A 21,616-nucleotide genomic window follows, 5' to 3' on the forward strand; every position below is an offset into this window, starting at 1 on the left:
TTATGTCAATGGATTTTACTCTAGGTGCAGACTTATTTCAGCCTTGGTAAGATTTAGCTAACATTTAATAAGCACCTACTAAGTGCCAGACCATAGTAGGTGCTTTTATATTTGTTACCTCTCTTGATCTGAACAACATTGTGAGGTAGAGAGTATACTGAGGTTTGGAGAAATTTAATATGCCTTTCAGAACAGTACTGCTTATGAGTGATAGAATTGGTATTCATAGCATGTGTGGTGCTCATCTTCCTCAATGTTTTCTCTCACAAATATATTCAATTCGATAACAGTGAAGGAAAACAGAACAAAAAATAGATTTCCTCATGTATCAGGTAATAGTTTGACTAATGAAAAAAAGTGTCTTTGTAAGCAGAGCTTCACAGCTACCACAATCAGTAATGATACAGAATAAAACTCTTGTATTCTAAGATTTGCATCAGACTTTTCTTGAAGTCTTAGCTATGTTTCTCAGAGAGCTGAGGGAAATAAACAAGAAAGCTCATCTTTATGATATTTTAGAAACAGTCTGTTTCATTCGTATTGGATTGATGCTGGCCAGTCCTTCCCAAGATTAATGTGGTCACTGCCCCTCAGTCCTACACAGTTCATTCTGGAGTGAAAATAATGATATGTATGACCTTAGGCTTACAGGCACACATGTGTCAGGAGAGGTGGGTATGTAGCTGAATCTTGCAGTTGTGCTGGTGAATCACGCTCTATGGGCTTCTCAGCCAAATGCAGCTTTCATCTGTTTGCCCCACAGTTGTGCAGGCGGTACTGGGTAGAGATGATTTTGTCAGCCTTTTTGGATGAGCTTCGTGTAGCTTCTGAATGCATTGTTTGTTCCAGACTCCCTGGGACACAATGGATATTCATCAACAAAGGCTTGTTTCTTTTTCAGTGTGTCAAAAACAATTGAAATAAACAATATCTAGAATCTGATCTTCTAATGCATAATTTCTAGTCTTTCATTAAAGGAATGATACATTGATGTCATAGTCAGCACTTGATAAATGCTTATTGATTGGCTGATCAATTAACTCATTGTGAATGTCCTGAATAACTGCATAAACATCACAATGATATCTAATATCCATAAGTCACATATTGCCAAGTCCTTTCATTTCTTAACTACTAAAATTTTTCTTTAAATTATCCCTTTCTTGTCATTTCAACATTTACCTCCTTTGCCCAAACCACTAACTTCTCTGTTCTGCACAATTACAAAAGTCCCATAACTGGTCTACCCATATCCATTTTGTTTCCTCAGCCCTATCCCTTCTTTGTGTTCCAGTGAGGGTCTTTATTTTTTTTGGTTGATTTTTCTGTTTTTGTTTTTGTTTTTTAATTTAGTGAAATGAATGACCTCACTCCTGCTGTAACTACTTGAATGATTTCCCAATTTTGCATTGTTCTTGGGTAAAGACAAACCTCTACACACACAGCCCAGCTCACTGTTCTCCAGTCACACTGACCTTTCCATTCCTCACAGATGCCATCCTCTCTCCTTTCACAGGGTCCGTGCTCCTGCTCTGCCCACAAAATACAACCTGATTTTCTCCCCTCTTCAGTTAGTCATCCTTCAGTTCTCATTTTTTTCACAGAAGACTGACTTCTGTGATAACAATTCCTCTTATTATATGTTCCACAGCATTGCATATCTTGTTTTTAGCATGCATCACAGTTGCAATTTTATATTTCTTTCCTATGTTTGATTAATCTCTCTCTCCTCACAGTAGATAATAAGCTCCCCACGGGCAGGAACTTTAATGACTTACCATTACTCTAAGCCTAAAATCTTATAAACAAAATTCTTATCAGGGTGTGTAAAACCTTTTGATCTGGCCCAGACTGCTTCTTCAATCTCATCTCCATGGAATTGTCATTTAATTTAGTTAAATTTAAGAAAGATTTATATTTTCTTTTAGCCTGAGTTCCTCTACAGCTACTATTCCATTTCCTTGCACACTGTGATGGAGAAACCACACAAAAGAGGTGTAGTCTCAGTTTCTGTTTCCTCCAATCCAATTTTTGACTCAGTCTTCTCCAAACAACTTTCCACCACCTTACTCCACTAACTTCCAAAGGCTCCTAAGATTCCAAGTGACCTGATCTCATTAGCCTTTAGGATCAAGGTGTCTGAGCATGGATCCCACGCTTTTTTTTTTAGCTAACTTGTTCTCCCAGCAGCATCAGGACAATTTACCATTGCATTCTGGGAAAACTTTCTTCTCTTCGTTTTCGTGGTCACTATTTTCTCTTGACTTTCATTTTACCTCAGTCACCACTATTTATGTGTATTTTTTGATTGCTCCTTTTCTTGTGTGTGTATCTTATAAATAGCAGTATTCTAGGGCTTGTCTAAGATCCTCTTTTATTTTTCCCTATTTACATTTATAGCTCAAGTGATTTCATTGGTAAAATGGCCTCTGTTACTAGATAATAAGTAACTTATACCTACATTTTGAATTTCTAGTGAGAAGTCATTGAGCATTTGCAAAAAATATATGGTTTAATTTTCAGTAACTGTATTAAAATATATTTATTTATATTTGCCCCAAATTTGAGGCAGTTTTTAAATTAAATGTGCTGCTTTAACTCATCAGACTTAAAAACTACTACAGAGTTAAAAACTACAACAGAAATGAGAAATCACGGAAAAAGTCTTAGTGAATAAGTTTAGTTTAGAAGCAGAATGCTAGGTTTGGTGGCTCTTGTGGGTATTTGGGGTTAGGTGTGCTAATGGTAAGGTATAAAGTGAAGAATACATGAAAAATAATTTAATTAGGATATGCACAGAAGATAATCACTGAAGAAGGTTGTGTTTCATATGAGGTTTATATCTTCAAAAAATTCATCTTTTAAGATAAAAATTACTCAAGACACATTCTTTAATAGACAGTATCAGAAAAATAGTTGAACATGAAAGAAGAATGTTTGAGTCAAAGACTGTCCTATTAAGACTCTTTTAAAACACATAGACATTAGATATACATAAAATCATATTAAAATAATTTTAATCATTAGTATTTATTGACTTCCTTTTGATGGTACAAAGGCAAACACTACAGAAAGACATTAAAACTTTATCATTGCACATTACACTATACCCTGTCATCAACACAGGCAGCTCATTGTAATTCAGCAAATATTTATTGAGGGCTCATTGTGTCTGAGGTCTTCATTCCTCCATTCCTTCCTCCATTATTTCACTTATTCATTCAATAATCATTGACTATTTTTAAGGTATTATTAAAGACTCCAACAATACAAAAATGACTAGGACATGACTTTCCCTACAAGAAATGTATAAAGGTTGACAAAGTGCCATTCTTATTTGAAAGCAGGATAATACTGAAGGTATTGAGAGATAATTCTAATTCTGGTAATGAGGTTTTTCAAAGCAAGTGATTTTGGATTTTGAAAGTATATGAAAGAAGAAAACTTATCATTCTATTTGTAGCAAAATGTGAAACATTTAGAAGTAAATTTAGTTAAGATATTTGTCATTCTTTAGAACATGTAGTTTTTAAAATAAGCAGGTATTGTGCTTGCAACAAATATATTTCCTTAACTCTGATATCACTCATTGTAAGATTTGCCATGAGTCTAAGAATGACTTTTTGAGAAAAAATATTATTCCATAAAATGTGCACATAAGTTTATATCTCAATCACAGAAACATTAAACTGTGAGAGGCAAGGGTCTATTATGCATGCTGGAGGAATTAGAATACATAGTAAATCTATTTATCAGCTGGTTATGGTTTCTGGCATCAGATAACTCATTGATTAGTTTAATGATTTTGGATAAGGCTTTTAAAAATCACACCTTGCAAGTAATATCAGAACAACACTGGCAGCAAAAATGCTTTCAATTTTGTAACATTCAAATTGGCCCCATGTACAATTTCCAGTAAATGCCATTTGATTCAGATTACTTCTTTTTTTTTAACTGTCAAAGAATACCTTGCCTCCATAATTACACCAAATTCCTTCTAACCTCGGGAAAAAGACATTAGAAAATAAGGTCTACGATTTATTGAGTACCTCTTGTATTTTTTTTCCTTTTTATTGAGTTTATTGGGGGTGACACTAGTTGACAAAATTATACCAGCTTTAGGTGCACAATTCTACAACACATCACCTGTACACTACATTATAAGAGTACCTCTTATATTTGTAAAAATCCTGAGCCTATCATCATTAATAAGTTAAACACCATAACACATATGACTTATTTTTTATAAGTTCAACATAATGGGACCATGAGCTACTTGATAAAGTATATCTGAAGTCAAATCTACAGACCCCAGCACCAACTACAGGGTCAGACATATGCAGAAGTTGCTTAGTCAAAGTTTCTGGAAAGAATAGATGGGTGTGTCAAAATATACTAAATTAAAGTAAATGGAGACATTTTTACAGACACTGAGATACTAAGGACTTAACCCCCAGAGCATTCTTTCAGTATCACCTTTGTATTTTACACTGCAAAATGTTTTTTTTCTTTTTAAAAGTATTAAGCAAATCTTGTTACTAAGAGAAAGAAAAGGTACTTTGTTGGGGTGACTCTTAAGCCTCTGGCATCTGGCATTGATCCATCCCCCTGTAGACTTTATTGACTCATTTCCACCTAAAATAAGAGATGAAGAACAATGATACCACTACTTTTATTAGACTTTTAAAAATATTAAAATGTAGACCTTTAAAATTGTAAGTAAAGATCTTTGAGGGCAGGGGCCTTTTTTAAAAAAAATTTTTTTGCTTGTCCTTGCCTAACATAGTGCGAATTCAATATAGGTGGTTAATAGCTGTTGAGTGGATGAATACAAATGTCATGATTTAGTGAAGAAAGCTGTAGAATTAGCATCATAAGGTCAATATTAACTGTCTGAAATGGTATATGCTTGCATAGAAATGTCCAATTTGAGTAGATTAGGATTCTAATATTTTAATTTTTAATATTAAAGTTAAAACTTAGCAGGGTTGCTATTTGTCAGCAATACTTAAACCTACTCTGGGCTGGAAGTGCATGGACTAAGGGATATACCCAACACAGACACAAGTTTCATTAAGTGCTTTTATAATCAAAGTAACTAATAAAGCTGTGTAAACCACAAGACACACTTCACTGATGAATAAGTTTGGGTTTTGTAGCCAGACTTCTGACGCCATCACAGCTTTTTCTTAGGGGATTATTTAGAACCAAATTATCAAAATAAAGATTTTAAGCATTCTATTTCCTTTTGTGGATTGATTATTTTATTTACTTTTTCCCCTGTTTGTTTTGAGAATTAGGACTTTCCAATGAGCCTATCTCTAGATTTTGAGTTTACATTACAAACAAGCAAAAATTCCCAGTCTGTCAGAGATCTTCTCCTAGGATACAAGAAAGAGCAGAGTTCAGCTAAACTGCACAATTAATTCACAATCACTTCTGAATGGAGAGAACAGTTGCTGTAAGCTGTTTTGTTCTCTTCCTAGGGGCTTAAGGTCAGTATCAAGTATCAAAATGACTATTCTTTCAAAGTTATCTCTCTTGATTTGTATTCCATAACTACCTCTTCAGGACCTCTTCCTTTTTAACGAGTAAACTCAGCTAAATAAATCAAGCCAAGAACTATATACATGTAAATATACACACTCTGAGAGCTGGATGGATAGAAAAAGGTATAAAGTAGGACAATTTCCTTTTCTGACCACTGGTTTCACCAATGAATCAATTATTATTTTTGTTTTGCACAAGGGAATCTGAGACTTTTTCTTCCTAAAAAATAAAGGAAGTGATTTTTTTTCTTTAAACTCACTTTCTCTCTCTCTTTTAATATAAAGATTAAAAGTAGTGTGACCTTGCCTTTTCAAGCAGAGGACAACTTCTTGAGATCAAAGTAACAAATAAATTTTAAACAAAAAACTTTGAAATGGTTTGTTTAGATGCAGCTGACTCTAAAATTACTGGAGTTAAAAGACTTCAGGTGAAAACAAGAAACATAAACAGTTAAATATTGGTTTGGCCATAAAGTCTATATTTTTTTCTGTAAAATAAGGCACTTTTTTCATTTTCACCAATAACTTTATTGATTTGGGTATTTTGAGTATGTCGGCTATCTCCCGAGTGGTATATAATGTTGATTGCTCTCAATTAATTGTCTTGATTTGATCGCTATCAACTTCAACTTGTCTACCCGATCATGAAGCATCGACCAACGAGAAATCCCCAGCATGAAAATTCACAAACCACTTTTGTTGCTTTAACACATTCAATCATTCACAGTACCTTCTCCATACACTGCACAAATCTTGTTTTGCATTTCAGTTGTGTTTTTAACTTTTTGAAATAGTAAAGCTGAATAATAATAATATACTGAAAATGTATATTTTCTTCCATCTTCAATATTAAAATGGCTACACAAAAATTAACCAATTTTTACATTTTTAAAAAATGCATGCTGATGTGACAGCTGTCACAATACAATCTAACAAAATTGTTTCATATGAAGTTAAAGACAATTCAGCACTACTAGAGCCATCTTATGGAAAAAAACAAAGGAAATTTTTGACCAACCCAATGTATTCTGCCCAATAATATTAACAAATTGAACTAATATTTGGTTATATTACTGATTTTTATTTTCAACAAAGAGCTCAGAATGTCACTAGGTTTTGAGTGTTTTATTTTCAAATCAAGGAGTATAAGACAGCTATTCCAACTTTTTTTGCATATTATATCTTCTAGTTTGGGGATGATTTTACTAGAGAGGCATTATAGTCAATGATCAATCTCATGAGTTAAAACTGCTGAAATCCTAGCTATATCTTCACTATGTAAACTTGTGTTAGTGACTTAATACTCTCCTCTGTAAAATGGGACTAATAATAGTCCAAATAGGGCTCTTGTGAGGATTAAATGAGTTAATAGGGTTAAGAAAATAAGCAGTACCTGGCATATAGTGAGTACTCAATGAAAGTTATTGTTACTCACAGTCTCCTTCTCATTCTCCTAAAAATGCTGTAGGGAATATGTACGAACAACATCTATGTTATTTTGAGATGTATTGTGACAAAGATTGCATTAAATGAAACACCTTGAGGTGTTATTCACTGGCTCTGGTTAGACTTACTATTATCAAATCAGCTTTATGAATCTTCTCTGAAAATGTTTAAAACATGTTTTAATTTGTGAAGGTTCTGGAAGGCTGAAATCTGCCTGAAGCTGGCTTTCTTGGGAAGTTTACTCAACTGTAATTTTTTATGGTTGTCTTCCTCTATTTCCTTGTTTCTTATATCTCACTGTTTAAGGTGAAGAGGAGAAATGTTTTAGAATGAGGGTAGGTTAAGGAATAAGGGAACATATCACCAGTATTTTTGCTAATGATTTTGCTATTTAAACAGCAACTAAAATGTAAATTTATAAATAGGACCTACTGATTTCTTAAGTATAATATAATACTGATTCTGACTTGGGATGCTGAATTCTGTCTTTTTTAGTGGTAAAATTTACTTACAGAAACTACATAACTAAAAGGAATCTTTAATATTAATACTGAATTTTAAAGACGAAGGAAATAAGCTCTCGAGTGATTTAATGAATTACTACTCCATTTATTCAATAAATATTTACCAATCTACTATGTGCTACTCAGTCTGCTGGGTAATAGAGAACAGCTGCGAATAAGCAGGCCTGGTCTCTGCTGTTTTTTAACACTTATCAACTACAATGAGGCGGTAGGTGATTGTAGTTAGGTGTGATGAAGGGAAGTACAGGGAACTTGAGGCCTGCACTAGCAGGAAGAACTAACCTACTGTAGGAGGTCAAATGTGGTACAGAATTCTAACTGAGCCCTGAAAATTCTAATTGAGTGGGCCAGTGACCTGGGAAGTTGTTGAGTCTACCAGAAGGTGTGGGGGGAGAGAGAGGGCAAGGTATGCAAGCTGTTCAGTGTGACTGAAAGAAGAAGTGTGAGTTGAAAGTAATGAGACATAAAGCTGGAGACATATGCCAGTCATAGTGGGCAGGTAAAGCATATTTTGATTATCCCAAGAGCAATGGAAAAGGTTTGGAGAGTTTTAAGCAGAAAGTAACATGCTCAGATTTGTATGAAGATAATTCTGGCTATAGCTGTTTGGATGGATTGAGAGGGGTAAAGGAGTCAAGGAGGCCAATGGGTGACTTTTGCTGACTTTTGCAGAAGCCTCATGAGCATCCATGTTGGTTTAACATACTGCCTGTGGATAGATGTTATTGATTTCATTTCTGTCTTGTTTTCAAATAGTTTTTACTTGGATTATTACATTTTTGACCCAAGTTCTTAAAAAATTGCCTTTCTTTTAAAACACCCCTTTCCCTTTATTAAACCAGGGGTTTGATATAGCATGACCTTTTCTATTGTAGGAGGAAAATGATTAGCTTAATTGTTTTGGCTGGTATTTTCCACCCAACAGCTAATTCTTACCTATTAGGCACTATTCATGTTTCTGTCTGTTAGATTAATTTTGTGTTTCCTATTCCCATTGCCACTGCCCTACTTAGGCCATCATTACCCCTCACCTGAACTATTGCCACAATGAGCCAACTCATCTCCCGGACTCCCAAGGCTTTATTTCCTCATATTTGTTTTCACATTGTGCTTTAAGATTGCCCCGATCAAATGCTTTCAGAGGTTTCCCTCCACCTACAGGAGAAAAGTTGGCCACTGTTTCATCTGCTCTTAGAGCCTTACCTTCTCCCTGACTCCCGCATACCCAACTGTTAAACTAAGCCAGTCCACACACTGCTTCACAAACACATTCCATGCACTATTTCTCTACCTTTGCATAGGTCTTACACAGCTTTTTCCACGTTCTGAAATCTTAATCATTTTTCAGGGTCCAGGACAGGAGCAACTTTTTTATATGATATTTTCTACAGTTACTATCAGTTCTACAGTTATTATGCCCAAGCAGAATTATTAGCACTCGAGACTCTCTCAGAGGTGAGCTCCTAAATTTTCCTGTTATTATAGTTATGTGTGCATATACCTCACCTTTCCCATAAGATGATAAATTCTTAGGTGAGACAGAGAGACTTTTTATTTTCTGTGTCCTTCTCAGTACTCTGCCCCATGCCTTGAGAGTAGCAGACACTCCATAAAGACTTATTTAATTGAATTGATGTCACCTTATATGCCAAATTTAACATTTTTAGATGGAGTTATTTTGTTGAAGATTCAAAATGCTTTTAGGAAGTGGTATAATTTATGAATTGAATTTTAGATTGTAAAAGTAATTCTGATTTTTAAAGTCCAGCACATGAGGGAAAGAAATTAATGTTAATGTTTCAGCAAGGAAGATACCCATGAGTAAATATAAAATTTAAAATAGGATTCTGTCATTCATTAGGTATATGTTAAATATTATTATATGTTCCCTTCAATATTATAGACTACTGAAAAAGATAGACAAGATCTTTGTCCGTCTGGAGTTAATTCTAAGTAAGGAGACAGGTGGATGTTCCAGCCACATCTTAAATTATTTCATAGGCATTGATTTCTGTGAGCCTTTATACAGTGACCCCATGAAAAATATTTTTCTGGATTTTAAAAAAGTTATAATTTTATTCACTTAGATTATATCACCACACTCATACATTCCTCACAAGCATCTATTGGTATAGTGATACCAAGGCACTTTGCTAAACTCACAGCTAAGTGAGAAACCAGATAATTTCCTTGATTTCATAGATGCCCCTCCTAGATTCTGGGAATAAGAAGGCAGAAGCTGGTTTGGGATGGGGATGGGGATGGGGTTCTAGCTTTAGCTAGACAGGGCTGTCCTGTCTGTGGGAGGGTCCAGCGCAGGTGCTGTTATCAGGTGTATGTACTATAAGCATCAGACTCTGCTAGGGACACAGTGTAGTCTTCAACAATTTAAGATTTTGGTGCCTGAGACAGCCTGATTATTAGGAATCAAATTGTTTTTTCCTGTTTAAGAGAGAGGGAGTGTGTATGTGTGTGTGTGTGTGTAAGGGGGAGTGTATAGTCTATTTTCTATTGCTTTTCTCTTCACAAAGTCCATTATTAAGTGTGGCATGCAAGTGATTAAAAGAGGTTGCATAGACCCCTTAGGAGGTAAAGCTGGTGTCCAGGCTTAAGCCTCCTCCACCCCCTGCTGCTCCACCTCATTCCCTCTTTAGCATTTCCTCCACGTGGCTCTGGACACTGCTTAGAAAACTATCTTTGGCTGTATTTGTGAGGATTGCCAGCTTCAACTAAGCAGCCATTCACTTGAATGAAGTAGACACTGAGTGGAGAATGTATAAAAAGTTTCCAAGCAAAGTTTTCCTCTGTTCTGCAGATCCGGAAGGTGAAGGGGAGAACTGTGACAAAACACTGTTTTCCCACATCCCCTTAGCTCACAAGAATATAGTTATAAAGACAATTTGAGTTTTAAACGTGCAGTTATCCAAATCCAGAAGCATTTCTATTCTTTAAAATAGAAATAATGTTTTCATTGATGAGACTCTTCAAACACCAGTAACTTCCCTTTGAAACATCTCAATATTGCAATTGTAAAATACAGGATAAGAGATAAAAAATGAGAATCTTTCCTAATAAAAATGTCCAGAAGATATGTATTGTATGTATTTGTGTATCTTTTTGGGATTTGCTGTAGATAATAGAAGAAAAATTCCTTTGCAATGGAAACAATATGATATTTCCAGAAAATGAATCTTTCTACACAACTCATGGAGACTGGATTTTATTAGTTGAGCTTAATCAATTAATTAATTAATTAATACTCATGCTTGCAGAATTTATTTTAGACAACTGATTAATCTAATTAGATTGAATTTGCTGTGGAGAATAATTTTGTACAGTAATTCACTGGGTGTCCTCTGTAGGACAGTCATTCTATGTCCAATTGTTACTGACTGAATGTTTGTGCCCCTCCCATTCATACACTGAAGCACTAACTCCAAAGTGATGGTGTTTGGAGGAGGGACTTTTGGGAGGTAATTAGGTTTAGATGAGGTCATGAGGATGGGGGCTGAATAATGAGATTAGTATCTTTGTAAGGAGAGGAAGAGAGACAAGTGCTCTCTCTCTTTCTTTATTATGTGAGTACATAGCAAGAAGATGGTCCTTCAGGAAGCGAGCTCTGACCAGAATCAGATCTGCCTTCATCTTGATTTTGGACTTTCCAGTGTAAACTGAAAAAGAGCCACATACTATGTATGACAAGGTCAGGGGAGGCCCTGGAAACTTAAGACTGAAAGCAACCACATGGGATGGTCTGAACACAAAAATCCTTAATACAAGCAGGTAATGGTGGGTAGTCACATCCTAGGCATGTAGGTTCTTTGACAAAGGTCACTCTTTACCTTAAGTGATCCTGCCTGATGTGTGTTGCATCTAAGATGACATACCTTTGAAATGTCAGAGTAATCTTTTCCAGACCCCTCAGGGCACAACCTCTGCACCAGAGCAGGAGACCACAGAACCCTTGTTGTTATCTTCTTCCCTGAATAGCATGTCTACGTGCTATAAATGTTAATTAACTATCCTGTATCTACCAAAGTAAAATAATTGTGTCTTCCAGTTTTACTTTTTATGCAATCCCAGAGATTTCCCCACTTCACTTTCTCTTGTCCCTGTAACCTACCACCAATGGAATCCACATTACCCCTTTAGGCTCCCTCTTTGGATTGTAATGTACAAAATAAGAGGCAAAACTGCCATTCTCTGCAGCATTCTTTCAATCTGTTGAGATTTCATTTCCTGGCAAATAAACTCATAAATTCTCTACAGGTTTGGACACTTCTTATGCCAAAGCTAGCCTCCAGAAATGTTAGAAGTAAATGTCTGTGGCTTAAGCCAGCAAGTCCACCATATTTTTGTTATAGCAGTCCAAGCAGACTAAGACAGTAGTGTTCCTCAAACCTGAGTGTGTTTAAGAATAATCTGGAAGCTGATTTAATATGTGTACTCCTGAATCCCAACCTAAAGGAAAGTAGTCTGGGATGCATCTGTCCCATTATTCTTCCTTTTAAGTAAATTCAAAGTGATTTCAAGGCAGGCTCTTTTGGGCAACAGTTTGATGAACAGTATTTACAGCAGAAGTACGCAGGTGATGGTTGATGGTACAATAGGTGGGAGGGAAGGGAGGAAAGGAAGAAGAGAGCTGCTCTGAATTTGTCCTTCAACCTTCTCACTCCTCCCTACTTCATATGTTCCAACTTTTTCCATCTGAGGAGCATCCATAAAAGGATCAGATTCCCTATCTGTATCCCATAGCAAGCAACAAATTTAAGATTTTAGAAGGAAAAAAATGTTGGGAAGGTGAACACTCTACAACATTTCAACCTTTATCCTACCAGGACTTTATTTGTTCAATAGCTGCAAGAAAGGTCTTTTCCCTTTCAAGTCATGTACATCCGAGAAATCACAGCCTAGAAAGGGATTTTTCATTGACAAAATTATGAAGCAGGCATAAATTATAATTTTTTACTCCGCCCACTTCTCACTAAACTGGATAAAGTTGGCTTTTCTGGGCAAAAAGAAATAGAACCAATAAATCCAATGTGTTGGAGTATTAGTGCACTGCATGAACCTAGAAGTATATGGTCTTCTATACTTCTTGGATGAAATACTTTAGTTTGAAATTCAGAAAATTTAAGGAACCAAGTCAGGCACTAGAAAATATGTTTTTTTGGAGGGGGAGTGGGGCTCTTGGCCATCTTCAAAACATTTTTCCCAAGGGCAGGGCTTGAGCAAAGTCTATGGAGGGGGTTAGGAATCTAAATTGAATGTTGTGGCTCCTAAATAATGCTCAGGTGTGGTCTGATCTGGTCACCACTGTATCTGGATTTGACAGAAATCAATAGGATTAATGCATCAGCATGCAGAGGGTCTTTTTTTTTTTAGAAAAAATAAGTCTTCAAAATAGAAACAATTAATTATAGTCTCCAGATCTCATTTTCTCCTTGGGGCAGATACAAATTTCAACTGTTCTGACCTTATCCCCATCTCCCCAATTGGCATGTTATTTTGACATATTTTGTAAAAGCAGTTTCTATTATGTTGTATTCATCAACACATGGTGAATTGAAACTGTTAAGCAAAATACAAAATATTGCTAATAATCTATCTGTTATATAGTATTAACAATGAAAAGAAACAGTCCTCACCAGATGGAGGGACAGATCTGTGATATTCATTCATTGTTTTGTCCATAAAATATTCTAGTACAAATCAGAGAGAAAGTTTCAATAAAGCTTCATATTTCAGCTGATTGTCTGAAATGAAATATAAATTTATACAACCAAGGCAGCATGTTTCCTGCCTGTGGGAAAGCACTCAGGTCAGGGAATCATGAGATGTAGGTTTCCTAGAGCTGCCCCATTAACTGAGTTTTTGGCATCATCAGCAGGTCACTTCTTTTCTCTTGTTCTTGGTGGGTTTAATTTTTTAAATTTTTTATTATTGATTTCAGAGAGAAGGGAAGGAGGGAAAGGGTGGGGAGAGAGAGAGATCAACTATTATTCTACTTATTTATGCATTCATTGGTTGAAACTTGTAAGTGCCCTGACTGGGGATTGAACCCACAATCTTGGCATATGGGGACAACACTCTAACCCACTTTGCTGCCCAACCATACCTGTGTTTAGAATTTGAAACCCTTGAGCTTGTCCTTTTTTAAGTTGTTGTATATATTATTGAATAAATAGCCAAATGTGTAAAATGCTTTTTTTCTTACATAAAGATGAATGACTACTTCAGCTGAGTAAACAAACTTCAGAATTTTACTATTCTACAAAACATTTTTACCAGCTCATTTTCCTGTTGGGAAATAGTTCGGTACTAAGGGGAGAGAAACTTTAGCATTTTGGCCTTAACAAGCAGAAATGCTATTCACCTGCGTGCAGACACTTTGTGAGACTGTATTCTCGCCACTGTGTTTAGTTTTGCAGAATGTGATGTGCATCAGATTAGGCTTCAGGAAATGCCTTTTGTTCCCATTTTCACACCTGGTGCTTATTTCTCGGCTTGTTAATAAACCTGTATCTTCATAAACTCTTCTGATTCTTATTTTTCCCCCCAGTTCTAGTTAATTTTAAGTAACTTTTCAGTTTATTTCTTCCATTTGCATTTCATTGTCCCTCAGAAGAGACTGTGACTAACTCTTCACAGTGGGGAGAGAAAGGCTGAACCTGTAGGATTCTATCCTCAGTTCCATTTGACTGGTCATTGGTCTCCTTTACCAAAATACGTTCTACTTGGAGCTCAGAACATGTTTGTTGAATAAAATGAAGCCCAATATAAAATATAAATTGAGAGAAAATGTAGCTTATTAGTATAGAAAAAAGGGCTTGGATTAAGAAAGTTTTGAATCCCAGTTCTTCAGTTGTTAATGACCAAAACTGGGGAAAATTATTTTATCTCTCTGGGTCTCCATTTCCCCTTCTTTAAAATGAGGATCAAGCCCTGGCTGGCGTAGCTCAGTGGATTGAGCATGGGCTGCGAACCAAAGTGTCGCAGGTTCAATTCCCAGTCAGGGTACATGCCTGGGTTGCAGGCCATGACCCCCAGCAACTGCACATTGATGTTTCCCTCTCTCTCTTTCTCCCTCTCTTCCCTCTTTGAAAGTAAATAAATAAAATCTTTAAAAAAATGAGGATCAGAATTCCTACCTCATATGGCTCTTGTATTAAATGAGACAGAAATTACATGCAATGTTTTAGCAGAGTTCTCAGCACATGGCAACTGGTCAATAATATCATCAATTAATATGACATATCATGAGTTTTGCCACCTCACAGCATCCAGCATGATGTCTCCATAGAGTGTCAGAATGTCTATATTTGAAATTTTATTTTATTATTTATTTTTGTATTTTTTAGTTATTTATCAAGAAAAACTATTTCTTAGCTCAAATGTTCACATCCAGGAACACAGGTCAGTGACAAACTTCCATGGAATTCAATTCAAAGAAATTCTTTACATTCCAAGATCGCTTTGCATTCTGAAAGATACCAGCCTTCCTCATCGCCTCAGTATCTTTCATGGAATCACAATTTCTGTAGAAATCTGTGTATGCCTTCTTCCTCGGTCAGCGACAGCAAACTTATGAAAAGCTGCATCTTCCAGGGGTACAATGAAGTCTCCATCAATGTGAAATCATAGGTGCTTGGCCAGAATGCCACGCATGGGAGGTTTTTGTAAAGCACCGGAAAATATGGTAGTTATATTCTCCTCAACCCTAATGCCCTTCCTGATGGAAAAATGGATGACATTCCAGTCCATATTTGAAATTCTAAATCTGAACACATCTGTTAAATGGAGGAATAGACTTTTTTGTAGGATGGAAACTCTTCTCTAGAGTTTAAAATTTGATTATTTGAATACCTTCAACTTTACACATGTTGGTGAAATTTTGTATGTGTTTTAACATTTTTTCTTGTATTCCCCATGGCACTTCCAGAATCTTATTTTGTTATATTAGGTGTTTACTAAATATTTGTTGACTGGTTGCTTTCCTATCCCTATTAGCAAGCTTTTCTTTCTGAAAGTAATTTTTCCCTTAGAGAAGTGTCTTTAAATTGTTATTCTCTTAGTAATCCCCTGCTACATATAAAGGTTGTAATATTTTTCAAACTGTGTGTTTGGTATTGTGGTTTTGAAATTTTCTGATTGGCATGTACCTATACTCTTCCAGATGAACTTATTCAAATGTGGTGTGTGTATGTGGCTGTGGTTGTTGATGTGCGTAGGGCTACACAGGCAAGTAAAAATGACAACTCTCTTGGGCTCGCCGTGGAGATACCCTCTCTATATGTAGTTTTATTTTCACACTATGATGTTTTAGTCTATGCTTGTATAGATTATGCCTGAATGTCTTCCAAGTTTATTTTCCTTTCCTGTTCTTAAAGCACAGTGTACAGTTTTCAGTTTCATACAAAGATTACTCACTTGGTGAGGAAATATGATAGTCTGTGTAGACACAGACATCTTAGAATTCCTTAGTCCCAGGGAGAAGTCACAAGTATATTAATGGCCTACTTTCCCTACACCAAGAAAATTGATTTTCCCCTTGTTTCTAAGGAAAATCATTTTGAGGGTACTCACCACTATGTGATGAATGGAACTATGAAGACACTTTGGGCTGTCAGGAGGAAGAATAGTGGTTTAAAAATTTTTTTTATTCCATGCAGTCTAATTTTACTCTCTTAAAGATATATTCAGTATTGGAATGCCAGTTCTTTTTACTGTTTCCTTCATTTAATCTACACGAACGTTCTTATATGCAGTCTAATGCTCACCAAGCAGTGAAAACACAACATTAAATTGTGGTTTTAGCTGCTGATTCACTTTACCCTGAGCCTTACATTTTTCAGACTTGGCAAGGGTAACCTAGGAGCTTATTTCCTGATTTATATAATTTACTCCTCTACTGACGAGCATAACTTGCGTCTCAATGGCTGGGACTTGGAGAAACAATTGTGTGGGATAGTAAGTCTACCAAGATACTTGCTTAAGACTCTTAAAAGAAGCCTACACATGAATATCTTAGAGCCAGATTTTGAGTAAAGTGAAAACCTCTTTCTCTCTTGTGGTTATTTCAGGTTTTTCTATTTTTAAAGTGACCTTCACATATGGTACCTCCGTATAAATCAAAACTTAGTCCATACTGATATATGCATGATTAAACTTATTTGTCATGATATAGCACAGTGATGAAGTCAAGCTTAATTCTACTAGCTTTTAAGATTGTTTTGGTATGAAGGGGCTATGGCATTCTAACAGAATTACTATATTGTGTTAATGTATACATCTAAACTACACATACTATTATATTCCTAGAACATCTTATTAATTATGGAAATCACTTTTATTTCAATAGTGAAATTTACATGACAACAGCTCCTGGGGCTCAGTGGAGCATCAGATCAGCATGTCACAAAATTCCCTTGTAGTATGGTGTTGACAGGGTTCTGTTGACACCAAATTTGCAATGAAAATGTCTCATAAATGCATATCCACATAGAACATTACTTAGAATAAATCAGCTCAATAGTCACATAGGTCAGTAATGTCACAGATGAAAAATTTCCCCACACTTACATTAGTAACATGAATTATTAAGAATAGATAACCATATATATTATATAGACGACCTGAAGGATATGTCTCACATATTTAGAAAAGGTATCCAGATATAGAACTCTCACCTTTGTGTTCTCTCCTATAATTGTATAAAGCTTTTGCCTACTCCAATTCCTGTATAAATGTGAGATGAAGATTCTAAATCAGGCAACAGAATGGACTGTCCAGAGGGGTTAGAATAGGGAGTAAGTAACAAGACAAAATAGAACAGTAGGATAATTAGGTTGAATATTACAACAAAGTTCTTAATAGGGAGAACTATTAGACTGTGAAATAGTCTTTCAAATGCACTGGAAGAAGTCATTACTTGAGCTATTTAAAATCAGACTGGACTGAAGTACTCCAAAATACAGTATGCTGTGGGGACCAAGCCTACATTAGAAGTAGAAGGAGGGGAATGACCTAATAGCTTCTACCGTCTGTGTGATTACTATGATTGTGCTCATTTTGTGTGTTCAGTCTTGGTGGATAATCTATCATTTTATGATACTTCCAGGGAGCAATTTCCACAAATTTATCTAATGCAAAGCTAGATGCTTTTAGCAGCATCTCAGAAGAGATGAAAATGCACAATAAACCGTATAAAATAGCAAAACTATGAGTAAATGCTACTCCTTTTTTAGGGAGTAACCTTTGGAGAAAACAATTCTCACCCTAGAACTCTGGCCACATTCCAATGTGCATAAATGCATCCTGTCTGCCTGGCTTTCAACGGAGATTAGGTATTAATTTTCATTTCTTTTGTTTAATGGTATCTTGGGATGATGTTGAATACAAAACAACAAATAGAAACATTTCATTCCCAAGCCAATGACTACATTTTGGCAGGAGGTAGCTAGGACCCTGAAAAATATCTTGGCAACATTTTGTGACTGACATCTAGTAGAGAAATGGACAATAAAGAGAAAATAGTTTGATTTGAAGAAAAATGTTTGACAAGAAATAAGGAGGATGAAAAGGTATCCAGGGTAGTTGTAAAAATGTTATTGCTGGCAGTCTTTTAAAATAAAACTATCCTCAATCTTGTGCAGTTCTGGTCGATCATCTGCCATGAAGTACAGAAGTGAGGCAGGTGACCTTTTGACAATTATCCTAGTTCTTTTATTCAATAAAAATAATAGTTTAAATTTAATTAACACCCAATTTTATCCTATTGATACCTAATCTGCATTGAAAGCCAGGCAGACAGGATGCATTTGCATTTGTTCAACCTACCAAGTTTAATTGCAGTGATACAAATTTAGAGATGGGATCATTTTGATATTTGGTCATTGTGAAGTAAATCATCAGATTACACTTAATTCTTTTCATGTGTATATTATAACTTTTTAAAAAAACTACCACACATGAGTGGATCATAGAGTACATTTTCATTATTAATAACATTCTCTGTTTTCATGCATTTTCTCAATTTACTAATCGCATATTCCTGACTTGTGAAAAATACCATTCAATTTAGATAGAGGTCTCTATCCCCCAAGTCTCCCAAATTTATTTTACTTTTTGTATTGGCATAATTTTCTATGATTTCATTGGCAAAGATCTAGCTCATAGAACAAAAGATTTTGTATGGACTTTTTTTGGGGGGGGGCGGGGAATGTAGACACTTGTCAATACTAAAAGATACTTTTACCATTTATCCTTCCTGTTAGTCCAGTGAATATAGATATTCTAGAATTTTCATTCTTTTATTTGTGAAAAATAAGTTTCAAGACTTTTTCTACTCAGTTTCCATCCTGAGCACATGTGCCATTCTGAATACTAATCAAGTCAGCCTTAGGGCATATCTATTCAAAAAATCCTTGTAGTTTTGCTGGATGATCAGAACCTGAAAGGATGGACAGGTAAAACCTACAGGTGTGAGGACTTTTTGTAAATATAAGACACTGCCATTATGAAAGGGAAATATCACTTTATTAAGGTGTGGTGTACAATAACTTCCAAAATGTTTTCAAATTCTACTGGGATGTTTTGAGAAAAAAAGTAGCATAACACTAGAGAATCATTAACTAATAACCTAAACATCTTTGGCAGAAACTGCGTAGCCCTAGGAGTTTAGTGCCATGGCAATCTAAATGTTCTTGTCATGCCTATACTAAATAAATTTACACAGATGATTAGAGTGCAGGGAGCAGTCTTAAAATGTGTGATCAAATAAAAAAAGCAGACTTCGATTTAGGTAAATTAAAAATGTTTCTCTACCAGTAAGTGCCCTTTTCCACTCACAGAAGCACAATATAGCTGGCTGTACTGAACAGTTCTAAGAACAGGCAGCACAAATAAATGGAAGGAGGGAAACTCAAAGTAATGAACTATTGCTGGGGTCTTTAACTCACACTGACTTCAATTCACATTGGTTTCAACTTTAATTATACAGACATATAAACTATATATGTCAAACAGCACCATTCAAATGGCAGTAGAAACATTTTATTAGCAAATTAACTGAGCACTTGACCACAGATTATTAGAAGTATCCAGTTTTGTTATTTGTTATCAAGTTGTACAATGCTTTAAAATACTTAAAAGGCAGAGGAATGTCTCCTTAAGATATCTACCCAAAAGTATGATGCCAGGGAAGGAGCTAGAAGAAAATCTAAATGAAATCCTTAAGAGACAAGCTTATTGCATATATTATCTAGCCTATTTCTAGATCGCGAATCTCCCGCCCTCTCTGAGTTATCTCACTGTCTGATAAGGAAAAAGAACAAGATAGATGAAGAGACGTGCTCCCAGTCTGGCTTTTCGATTTTTCGCTCAAGCCAAAGGGAGCAAAGGGCATCGAGTTAGGGATAATTTCCAAGCATCTTTGCAGTACAGAGAACCTCTGGTCCCTTCTGGTTGCAGAACCAGGTCCCGCTGCCCGCATCAAACCTGGCAACCTCCACACCCACATGAAGCAGCCACTGTGGCAGCTAGTCATCGTAGGATTTCCTGTGCACAAAGCCTAAGGAACCCCCAAAATGAAACGTATCCTGAGACCAGAACAGGGCTGGCGGTGGTTGGCTGATGAGACTGGTCTCTCTGGGGGTCTTCGGGCGTTAGTTGTCCCTCCACCTCTCGCACCCTGGCTGCAGATCTGTGCCCTGAAAGCTGACTCCCTCCTGGAGACACCGAAGTGCGCTCACACACACCAGCTCTCACGCACACCCACATGGCCTCTGCCCTCCACCGTCCCCACCCTGGCAGAACTGTAGGGACCAGTCTATGCTCTGCCTCAACTTTCCCGACTGCACCTGCTCCACGCAGCACCCAAGCCACCGCGCCCTCCCCGGGCGCCCTGCAGAGGGACACGTCCTGCTCTGGGCCCCTTACCTCGCACCGACAACTCCTGGCAGGGTCTGGAGCTGACCGTGGTGGCAGCGGCGGCGGCTGAGCCTGCACCCGGGATCTGGCTCATGGTTGGTCCTCCTCATCCGACACAAAAGAGGTAGCTTGCTGGCTTTGTCCTTTCCAAATCCAAGGAGAACTTATTTTGCCCCCGAAATGGCCAACTTGTGCGCGCCGTTTCCTGTCATAGTGCCCCCTGCCCCTGCCACCGCCCCCTCCCAGTTGCTAGCTGGACCACTGCCCGGTGGCAGAACATCCAGGCCTCCGAGTCAGTGGGGAGTGGGAAAAGGGAGGGTGGGAGCAGAAGAGAGAAAAGAGGTTGGGAAAAGGGGGGACCCAGTGGTCTTTCGTAGTCGGGAGGGGCGCGGTTCCCAGCTGAGTCCCTCTCTTTCTCTTTACAGGCAAACACACTTCCCAGGCGTGGAAGCAACTTTCCTTCACCTTGGCCAGGCTCAAACCATAGCATCTGATTGGGACTCTAGGCAGAGGCACAGACCTGGCATTCTCTCCTCATTCTCTCTTTCTCCTTTCCCCTCTCTGCCTCCCCCTCCCTTTTATAGGGGTGTATCTGCAGAGTCTTCAGTGAGCTAGTGTACCTAGCCGAGAGGATAGTGAAGAGAAAGCCAAAGAGGTTTTGCCAGCTGCTTCGCCTTACTCTGAAACCCAGAGGCAGTGTATGCTAAGGTTGGGAATTTCAGAGAGGTGGGGCGAAGGGGCGTGGGGCAGTAGCAGATCCGCGGCTCTAACTTTGAAGGTCTGTTAGAGCTTTTGGCCGTGGGAGAGCAAGCACTGTCAGCCCAGGAAAAGGTTTCCCGTGGTCCCTGTGCACCAGGCTGACTGCATGCTAGAGGAGAAGGGGAGAGCAGGAACAGAGAGGGAGCGAGAGAGCCTGGGAGGCCGGCGTGCAGCTCTGCCCCACACGCAGCTAAACTGCACACTGCAAGCCCCTGGAGAGGGCTTGTGCAGAACAATCTCTGGGTCAGGCGGGAGGGAGACGCTCCCGTTTCCTAGCAACCCTCATCAATCTTCTCGGGATAGCTCCCTCTGAAGGAATTCGATTGGACAGCTCCTGGAGGCAAGACACGCCCCTTCAAGAATGCTGGGCGGCTGCTTTTTTCGCATTCTCCCAAATTTCTTGGTTGT

At 37.3% G+C, this 21,616-nt stretch overlaps 1 protein-coding gene across 2 annotated transcripts in view; it reads right to left on the reverse strand.

The window, feature by feature from the left end:
* GRM3 (glutamate metabotropic receptor 3) overlaps nt 1–21,382 on the reverse strand; it is a 204,377-nt gene extending 182,995 nt beyond the window's left edge. For both annotated transcript variants that reach the window (XM_045826932.1, XM_045826931.1), the window contains exon 1: nt 20,459–21,382. The gene's annotated coding sequence lies outside the window, so the exon portion shown is untranslated. The remainder of the gene's footprint in view (nt 1–20,458) is intronic.
* Between the last annotated feature and the right edge of the window lie 234 nt (nt 21,383–21,616).

This window comes from Phyllostomus hastatus, unplaced genomic scaffold (genome assembly GCF_019186645.2).
Source record: "Phyllostomus hastatus isolate PE091 unplaced genomic scaffold, TTU_PhHast_1.1 phas_scaffold_78, whole genome shotgun sequence".
Taxonomy (NCBI): Eukaryota; Metazoa; Chordata; class Mammalia; order Chiroptera; family Phyllostomidae; genus Phyllostomus; species Phyllostomus hastatus.